This window comes from Tasmannia lanceolata, unplaced genomic scaffold (genome assembly GCF_043159265.1).
Source record: "Tasmannia lanceolata isolate RefF3 unplaced genomic scaffold, GAP_Taslan_0.1 ptg000018l, whole genome shotgun sequence".
Classification (NCBI taxonomy): Eukaryota; Viridiplantae; Streptophyta; class Magnoliopsida; order Canellales; family Winteraceae; genus Tasmannia; species Tasmannia lanceolata.
Genome location: NW_027518695.1, coordinates 51,106,015 through 51,115,439, shown reverse-complemented (window position 1 = coordinate 51,115,439; position 9,425 = coordinate 51,106,015). Strand labels below are relative to the sequence as shown.

At 37.3% G+C, this 9,425-nt stretch overlaps 1 pseudogene; it reads left to right on the top strand.

Moving 5' to 3' along the window:
• LOC143850407 (putative mannitol dehydrogenase) lies at nucleotides 1–8,487 on the top strand (annotated as a pseudogene).
• Nucleotides 8,488–9,425: the final 938 nt, after the last annotated feature.

Here is a 9,425-nt window from a genome sequence, read left to right as displayed (position 1 = left end):
ATGGGGTAAGTACCCAAGTTTCATTGGGGGAACAGTAAACCAAATGGGTTCTTTTGGTCTGGGCTTAGAACTTTGTAATTTTGCCCTGTTTGTTAAGACATGGTCCTTACAGATATCTGGGTAAGGGTTATGGTTACAATCGGGGAAGTTGTTAGGCACCCCTCTTGCCCGGATGAATCCGGTCTCTTGACTTAATTTGGCATTTTCAAAAAATTTAATCAGAAAAAGTTATCTTTTTCTACTTTTATTTGGGTTAGGCTTAATTCCAATAAGTAAACGGAATGAATTTACAAAAGAAATGAAAAGAAACGGTCATTAACCTGATTCTGATCATATGCTGTGTGTATGAGTCCCGAAAGATCTCGTAGCTAACCACAATCAGGTTAACTAGTTTAAAGGAAGGCAAAGGGGTTTATATTATAGGACCTCGTGCGTCCTTGTGCAGGGCTTAGCGCATCCAGTTCGGTACCTTGGGCCCACCAGATCAGTTCTTTCGTCACTGCCGTATCTGTTACCAATTTTAGGCATAACAATAAGCTCAGACATGCACGACGAACATGTGCTATGTTTGCTGATAAAACCTGTGACCAACGTATCTCAACCCATTTATTTGTTAATTTAAATAATCTTATTAGTAACAAGTGTTTAACAATATAAATCCATTTCTAAATTATAAGAATCTGTGGTAAACGTTAGGGAACCATTCTAGAGAATGGAAAAGGCCAAAAAAAAAAAAAAAAAACTGGGAAGACAACATTTGGCAAGTCCCACGTGGCAAAAGTGAGCTTCGTGGCTGCTATCTTATGATCCATATATAGCAAATCCCATATAGTAAACATGCAAAAGTAAAAATAAATAGTGCCAGAATTGTCCTCTTCAGAATTCAATATCGGCATGAAATTGTAAATAAAATTAAGCTTAGAGCACTTATCTAGTTACGTCATGAGAATTTAGTTAAGGTCCCTAAGACAAAATTAAACGCCCATGAACAAATTGAAGATGTAACTAGGTTCACGACAGTAGTTTTAGCTTGACGCGCATATGAAAGTTTTTTACCCAAGTATATCTAGTCTTCTTCAGTCCTCAACCCTTAAGAAAACCACTTCTCTATATAAGCGCAAAAGTTGTCTTATTCACACAACTAACATAGGAATAAAGTTTCAACACTTTTTTTTTTTTTTTTTTTTTTTTTTTTTGCATCAAAAGACAAAATCCTTTAAATTTTTTATATTTCTTTTAAAAAGTACTTAAAAATAACATTTCGTTGAAGTTTCCATCTGACGCTATAAATTCATCGATTAATTTTAAAACTTTTTTTGTAAATTGTGCTTACCATTATAAATCACAATTACTCTTTTTATGTGTGTGTGTGCACGTGTGTTTATTGGTGGGTAAGTTGGGATTGAACCTCCCACTTCTTTCCTTTGATATTTTTTCCAGAAGATTCACGCACTTTTAAAATCATATATACATGTGTTTGTATGAGAAAAATAATTATCATTTAGGTTTTAATTAAAAATATTTAATCATGTTTACATTCTTTTCGGAGCGACCGGTGATAAAGATGTCATGTTGAAGATACTCTACTGCGGGATCTGCCACACCGATCTCCATATCTCCAAGAATGATTGGGGAAATTCCGTCTACCCTATTGTGCCAGGGTAATTAATGTTATTGCAAATGATTTTAAAAATATATTTAAGCATATTTATTTCATTTTTCTAATCATTAGAAAGATCTTGATTATGATCGATAAATAGATTATGAAGTTTTAAAAAATGTGCAATGTTGTTTAAAATATGTGTAATTTAAAATAAATATCAATGGCCATTTCTTATGATTTGCTTCATTTAATTAATGAATGCATATTTTTTCTTTGGGAGCTCATATTTTCACTGTTTGCTTTGGCATTTTCCACCCTTTTTATTGCTGGGTCAGAGACGCAGAGAATACATAGCAAAACACAATTTTAAATTGCATTTTCTGAAGAAATAAAAAGGACGTTTTATTGGTTTCTCATTTTAATATTGAGTTTAAAACTTTCACAGTAAAAAAAACTCCATTTTGTTTTTTTGAAGAAAATGTTTAAAACATGTTTAAAACTAGGGAAATGATATGGAGACCTAGAGTACCACCTAAAATCGGACCTGCAATGAGAACATGCCACGTGTTAAAGAAAAATTTACCTTTTAATTATTTCCCTAACTGCTCAAGTCATTAGTGATGTTGTGGCATGAAACAATTTGTTCGGTCCCCTTTTAGGTCCTACTCTCGGTTTCCCTAGCATTACTCTTAAACTATTAAAAGCGTTTTTGGCCTCCTTTCCAACTTTATCCTCACTATATTTTGTAAATGATAAAATTTTTAAATGCAATTTTTTGTGTCTTGATTTTTTTTTTTTACTTTGTTTTCTTGATTTTTTTTACTTTGTTTTTACAAGCGTTTTTGGCATATTAAACTCGAATTTTTTCCGTCCCATTTTTTTACAAGAGTTTTTACTTTGTTTTCACTATCGCGTGCCTCTATCTTTGGGATGAAATCTTCGTTCGGCAATTGGCCTGAACTGACTGAGTTGCCTGCGAGGGACATCAGATCAATGGTACCAAATCAGGCCTGTACCGACTGGGTTGTCCTGCATGGGACATCCGATCAATGGTACCGATCACCAAGCCCATATGTCATGCAATGTGCATATGTGCTGGATGATCGGGACCATAGATCAACGGTCCTTATATCCCTAATCAGATCTCATGGATCCCATTCTCTTAACTTGATGGGATTTGGGCCACTTCACTAAATTAGGTACCTTCCATTTCGATGTTTTATTGGCTTGTAATACTTACAGTTTAGATTTCCAAAGAAAAAACAGATCCATGATTTCCAAGGAAAAAAATTCAGCTTACGGCATTTACTGTATTTTTTTTTCTCTCAGAAAGTTTTATGTAAAATAGGATTTTCCAACGTTTGATAACTCATTTAATAGATATAAAATTTATAAAGTAAAAGTTTTCATGACTGTAACTCATCCTTAGGTGTGTATTTTTTTTTTCCTCAGATAAATTCATTAAGGTTGCAACTTGGGCCGGGTTTTACCTTAGCCCACATCATCCTGAACCAAAAATAACATGGGTCGGGTTTAGAAATCACAGGTCTGCTCCTGGGTCGGGTTTCAGGTTGAAAAAACCCAACCCAATCTCAAGTCAATTTGGGTTTAAACAAAAAAACTCGAAACATGAAACCTGACCCGAATTTTATAGGTATGCTATGATTTTCTGAGAAATTATCTAGTGCCCAACCGTCAAGTCCCTTGTTGGTGGTACGTCAAAAGTACCACCCTTGATGTTTGATCCAACAGCAGACTCTTAAAAAGTGGTCTGATGTTGGATCAAACATGTTGGATCTAACATCGGAGTGGTACCGGCCACAAGGGACTTGCCGGTCGAGCACCATATAAAAACTCATGATTTTCTTAACCATCTCCTAAATAACATGCCAAATCATTTTCAAGTATGGTGAAAAAAAAAGGATCCCATCTTTAGGTGTGCATTTTTTTTCCTTGGATAAATTCTTGCCAAAACATTTCAAGGAATGAAAATATTTTTTGGTAACACACTACTTATTAAAATTACAAAAGGGCAATGATAAATTCGCACCCCGTGGAGTACGCATATGCACCCCTTATTTGATGTCAAAAAGCGTTAAAGTTGAGCACTGTTCATGTCAAATCATGGTATAAGGGGTGCGTATGCATACTGCAGGGGGTGCGAATTCATCATTGCCCTTACAAAATTGCTACTCAGAAGTCAAAACAAACATTGGAAAATTCAATGGCTAAGATGTTATCACAGGCATGAGATAGTAGGAGTAGTGACAGAGGTGGGGCCGAACGTAACGAGACTCAAAGTCGGAGATAAGGCTGGCGTAGGGTGCATGGTCGGTGCCTGTAATTCGTGCACTAGCTGCGAATAGGGCTCCGAGAATTATTGTAGTAAGGTGATATTCACATACAATGCCCTTTACTATGATGGCACCCCAACATATGGCGGGTACTCTGATATTATTGTTATAGATGAGCACTATGTGGTTCATCTCCCTGAAAATCTCCCCCTAGACGCGGGTGCACCATTGTTGTGTGTGGGGATTACGGTCTATAGCCCGATGAAATGTTTTGGACTCAGTGAGTCGGGTATGCATTTGGGTGTGGTCGGACATGGTGGACTCGGTCATGTTGCTGTGAAGATTGCCAAGGCTTTTGGAATGAAGGTTACTGTGATCAGCACATCCCCTAGCAAGGCTAAGGAAGCAATTGAGCAACTCGGTGTTGACTCATTCTTGGTTAGTCGTGAACCGGAGCAGATTGAGGTAAAAAGGTTTTACTTTTTACAATATGGGTTTCATTTTTTGGAGTCTTGATTTGAACATGTGATTATCTATTAGAAATGAATGACTCTTAGGGCACGTTTGCCTACCATGAACTCTATTTCATGATAAATCGGTGTCTCCAAATGGAGATGAGCGTGAAGTGGCTAAAAATTAAGAAACAAAAAATAGGAAACTAGTGTCTCTGATGATGAGAAGTGACAAAAAAAATCAGGAAACAGTTGATCGAATTTTGAGTAGAGTCTGTTGTTTCCTAATTTTTAGCCGAGTCTCACCACTTGGAGATGCTAGTTTTCTAATTTTTAGCCATTTCACCTGCCCAACCCCTCTCTCATCACTTGGAGGCGCCAGTCTATCATTTAAAAAAAGTTCTTGGTAGCCAAACGTGCCCTAATTTCTATATTTTCTTGGGAAATTGCATTTCTCCTTGGAATGATTTTTCAAATATTTTGTTCCATGAAAAATCATTTTCCATAATTTTTTCCAAGATCCAACAGGCCCTAAGATCTGCTTGTTTTGGATTTTGAGAAACCATTGTGAATTCAAAACTAATTCTTGAACTCAATTAAACGTAACTTAGAGCCCAATCATAGCTTTGAATCTAAAAATAAGATAGATTATTCAAAGTTTAATCAAAATTTAGAATTAAAATTGTTTGATATACAGACAGAGATTGAAGATCTGACAATGAACTTCAATGAAACTAGTGTTTATAAAAGCTATCCTAACTTGATCAAGCTATTGATTTGGCTCATAAACCCTTTCTTTCATTCATCAATAGGGCACTTTTCCGGGCCAGGCCTTGATTCAGTGAAGGGAAGTGGAAGTCATAAAAAAGAGATGTTTCTCTTCGCACCTCAGATCAAGAGGAAAGGTGATTGGTCTAAGCGCCTCTCTTATTACTTTTTTGTATCCCCCTGTTCCTCAGATACAATTCGATCCTTCAACGGCCAAATCTCAATTTGTGGAAAGCCTTCGATGTCTTCCTTATGAAAACATCAATTTGTATATGGGTATAGATGGTCTCTCATTGACTGCATTTCTGATCAAAATCCAAAACAAACTTCTCACAATCAGTTCTCAAAATCCAAAACAAACAAAGCATATCCTTAATTGGATAGCAAGAAAAAAAATTTTGATGGAAATTTTTGGGAGATGATTTTTTCACCCCCTGGTAAGATTATGCGCCCTGCTTTTAAAGTGAACTGTAGCAGACTTTAACGCTTTTGATGTCAAATCAAGTTAAAAGGGGGGCGGTGGCGCATAATCCTACAGAGGGGGTGAAAAAATCAACTCCCAAATTTTTTCTTGGGAATTTTATTTTCTTTACATGATTTAGCAGGACGTCATAAATATATGATTAATTTTGAGGGATACATCATCAAAAATTAAAGGTCCCTGTAGGGTTGGTTTTCAGTTAGCCTAATCTCAACCATTCACAGTCAAGTGAATGGGGCTTATCTCTAGCTGACGCACTTAGTAGAGCCAGGTGAAGTCCACTCTAGTTCAAATTATCTTTTCCAGTGCCTAAAATGTAGGAATTATTGGAAATATTTTTTCTTTCCAAACTTTTCCGAAACATTCCTGCAATCCAAAGAGCTGTTTGGATCTATGGAAAAAATTTCTTGAGAAAAGCTTTTCTTAGAAAGTTTGTTTTCCAGAATTTGGTTAACTCATTTTCCATGTAACTTAATTTCTAGATAGCAAAAATTTTCATAGTTTATAGAAAAATTTCATTCCTGTGGCAACTCTTGAATCATTTTTCATGGAATACTTTTCAAGGATAACTTTTTCCAAGAAATTCTTTTCCCCAGAACATCCTCATGAAAATGGGTAAATTCCTTGAATGGAATTGATTAGGGCTGCAACAGGGTCGGGTTGGGCCGGGTTTTTCAAAACCTTAGCCCAACCCTGGATCCAATTACCTTGGCCTTGACCTGCCCTAACCAGTCAGAGCCAAAAGACCTCAACCCAAGGCCCGCCCTGCAGGGCTCAGAGTGGCCTTTGCCTTGGTTTGGTCGGGCTGGGCTGGCCCTGATTGACCCTAGTGCAAACACATTGTTGTCAATAATATAAAAGCGAAATTTTATGAGGTGTATGACTGTACAGTCCAGTCTTTTTCAAAAAGTACCGTACAACCCACTTTATAGGATGATCCAAACCGTTCATTTGTTGGGCCACAACATAAATAGGTTGTGTTCCAAAATTCATTTCCATAAGATTATCCTAGCCATCCGATCTATAGACCAGAGGGTTAGGATCTTCCTATGAAGTGGGCCTTACAGTGCTTTTTTTTGAAAACACTGGACTATAGGGCCACACACCATATAAAATCTCCATAAAAGCTTCGGTTTATAGACCCATTACTACTCGGGTTTTTATAGAGTAAGGTGTCCGGACCTAATGGCACTTATTTTTTCAAAAAAAAAGGAAAAAAGTAGTGGAGGCCACCTTATTCGAAGATCCAAGCCATATATTTGCTACAATATAAATAGGGCATGCCCCTAAAATCATGTAAATAGGATGATCTTAAGTTTTGTGGTTTGATAAGTCACATATACTGTAAAGTGTAAATAGGGCCGGGTCAAGGGTAAAGTGTGAAAAGGGTCGGGTTGGTCCCAAGCATCAACCCTAAGCCCGGCCCGACCCGACCCTGAGTCAAGGCCTAAAAAATGAACCCAAGCCCGCCCTCAGGGTTGGATTTTCCAACCCTGACCCTGTTCGGGCTCAAGGCGGGTCAGGGCTCACAGGCCAAACTTGCACCCCTAGAATTGATCATCTAATAGTACAAGTAAAGATCAAAATCACAACAATGAAACGATCGTAACTGTTCAATCCATAAAAATCTCACCATTGAGATGAAGCCTCATCTACAGTGATAGTATCCTCTATTAGATGCTCCAAGAATTTATATGTTTAAGAAAGAAATGCCATGTTTTTTGTTACATGTAGGTATTCAAGGGAACAATGGACGGCAATATAGACACCGTATCTGCAGTTCATCCGCTCTTGCCTTTGATCATCGAACTATTGAAGGTGCATGGAAAGCTGGTTATGGTGGCGGGCCCGAGAGGCCGCTCGAGCAACCTGTTCATCCTCTGCTTGAGGGTAAGAGAACATCATATCTATCTATCTATCTATCTATCTCTACCGCTGGATTGGATCATGTGATTTGCGTGACCCACATATGTGGGGTCCAAATTACGTAGATATGTGGGTCCCTAGTCGCCTACTAAAAAAATGGATCATGGGATCGACATGCATCTTTTGTTGCAACCAATGAAATTGCTTCTAATTTTTTTCTCACATAATTCTCCGTACATTTTTTTTTCAATTTTAGGCCTGTTTCGATTGTGGGAATTTTCTTGAAAAATTTCCTTGTTTGATTTCATATGACAAAAAAATGCAACACGATTAAAGTTTTATTTAGAGTGACCTTTAGGCCCTGTTTGGATTGTAGGAAAATTTTGAAAAGGAAAATTATTCCTAAAATTTTCTTTTTTTTTTACAGATGAAAAAAGATAACTCTTTAAATTTTTATTTAGAGAGATATTCTTTATGTTGTATCCCTCTAAATTAGCAATAATTACGTATTTTTCCTCTAAATCGTGGTAAGTAAAAAATAACCCAAGAAATTTTTTGTCGCAAATGTTATTCTTGCAATCTAAACAAGGCCTGAATTTACCATTCAAAAAGAAAAAAAAAAACTACAGGGCCTTAATTTATAATGACATCCGTCTATATTAACTATATGATCTCTCTTTCAATTCTGGAAAAGAATGTAAAAATTACTAGGAAATTTTTTCCACAAGAAATAGTTTTCCTGTAATCCAGGCAGGGCCTCTCTTTAATTAGGTTTAAGTCAAGATTAAAGAAGTGTGATTACTTGATTTTGAATTCACAGGTGGGAAGATTGTCGCGGGAAGTCTTATAGGCGGAATGAAAGAGACCCAAGAGATGATTGATTTTGCCGGCAAGCATAATATAACAGTAGATATTGAGCTTGTTCCAATGAATTACGCGAACACGGCAATGGAGCGGCTTGCCAAAGCTGACGTTAGATATCGGCTCGTAATCGATGTTGGGAACACCTTGACGGCTTCATGAATGGCCCATTGAATCGGGGCCGACATGATAAAAAATTCACTGCTTTTCCTTTCAGTCGGTTCAGAAAGTCCAAAACTTGTTACAAATAATTCTTCCCTTATTTTCACCAACACCGGTGTTTATGATTGTGTTTTAAGAATAAGGCTTCGTTTCGTACTTCTATAAATTGTTTACATATATTCTTAGGAAAATGATATATTGGCCCGGGCCACCTCCCCCTCTGCTAGTGTATTTATGAGTTATGACTACTCTTTTTACGCTACAAGGGGTGGCCCAGGGAAGAAAATGGGGCAAATATATAACTTTCATATTCTTATGTAGCCCATCGGCGGAATGCCTTTTGTGATGTACGCTAACAAATCCCTATAATCTTATTTGCATAAAAACTTATTGTAATACATAAAACTTTGTGGTTGGTCCCTTGCAGTTCTCTAGAGTCAAAGAATTTCAGCCCGAGAGAGAGAGAGAGAGAGAGTAAATATTCCATTAGTGAGTGGACGATTTCTCCTCTAACTTTTCCGCCGGATCCCTTTTGAGACTTTAGCCTAAGTAAAAAAAGGCCCAAGGATTGTCTCTCCCCCCCCCCACTCTTCTAAGTGATGGAAAGCCTCTCCTCTTAGACATGTAAACTTGCTCTCTTTTCTTCAAAGCAAAAACAAGAGGGATAGAGAGAGTGTGATTTTAAGTCATGAGAGAGTATGGGAAGAGGGAGCCTTGGGCTATTTATAATCAATATGAAGAAGCTGGAAGCTTCTTGCTTTCTAAAATTAGCCTCTAATCATAGCAAAGCTAAGCTCATCAAAACCGTCGCAGGCATGTTTCCTTCTACACCTTTTGCCAACACAAGAATGTTGCTATGTTGAGAATGACACTTGGCCAAACTTTCAAAAGAATGGCTTATGCCCAGGCCACCTAAGAATGGAAACATTCTAACATTG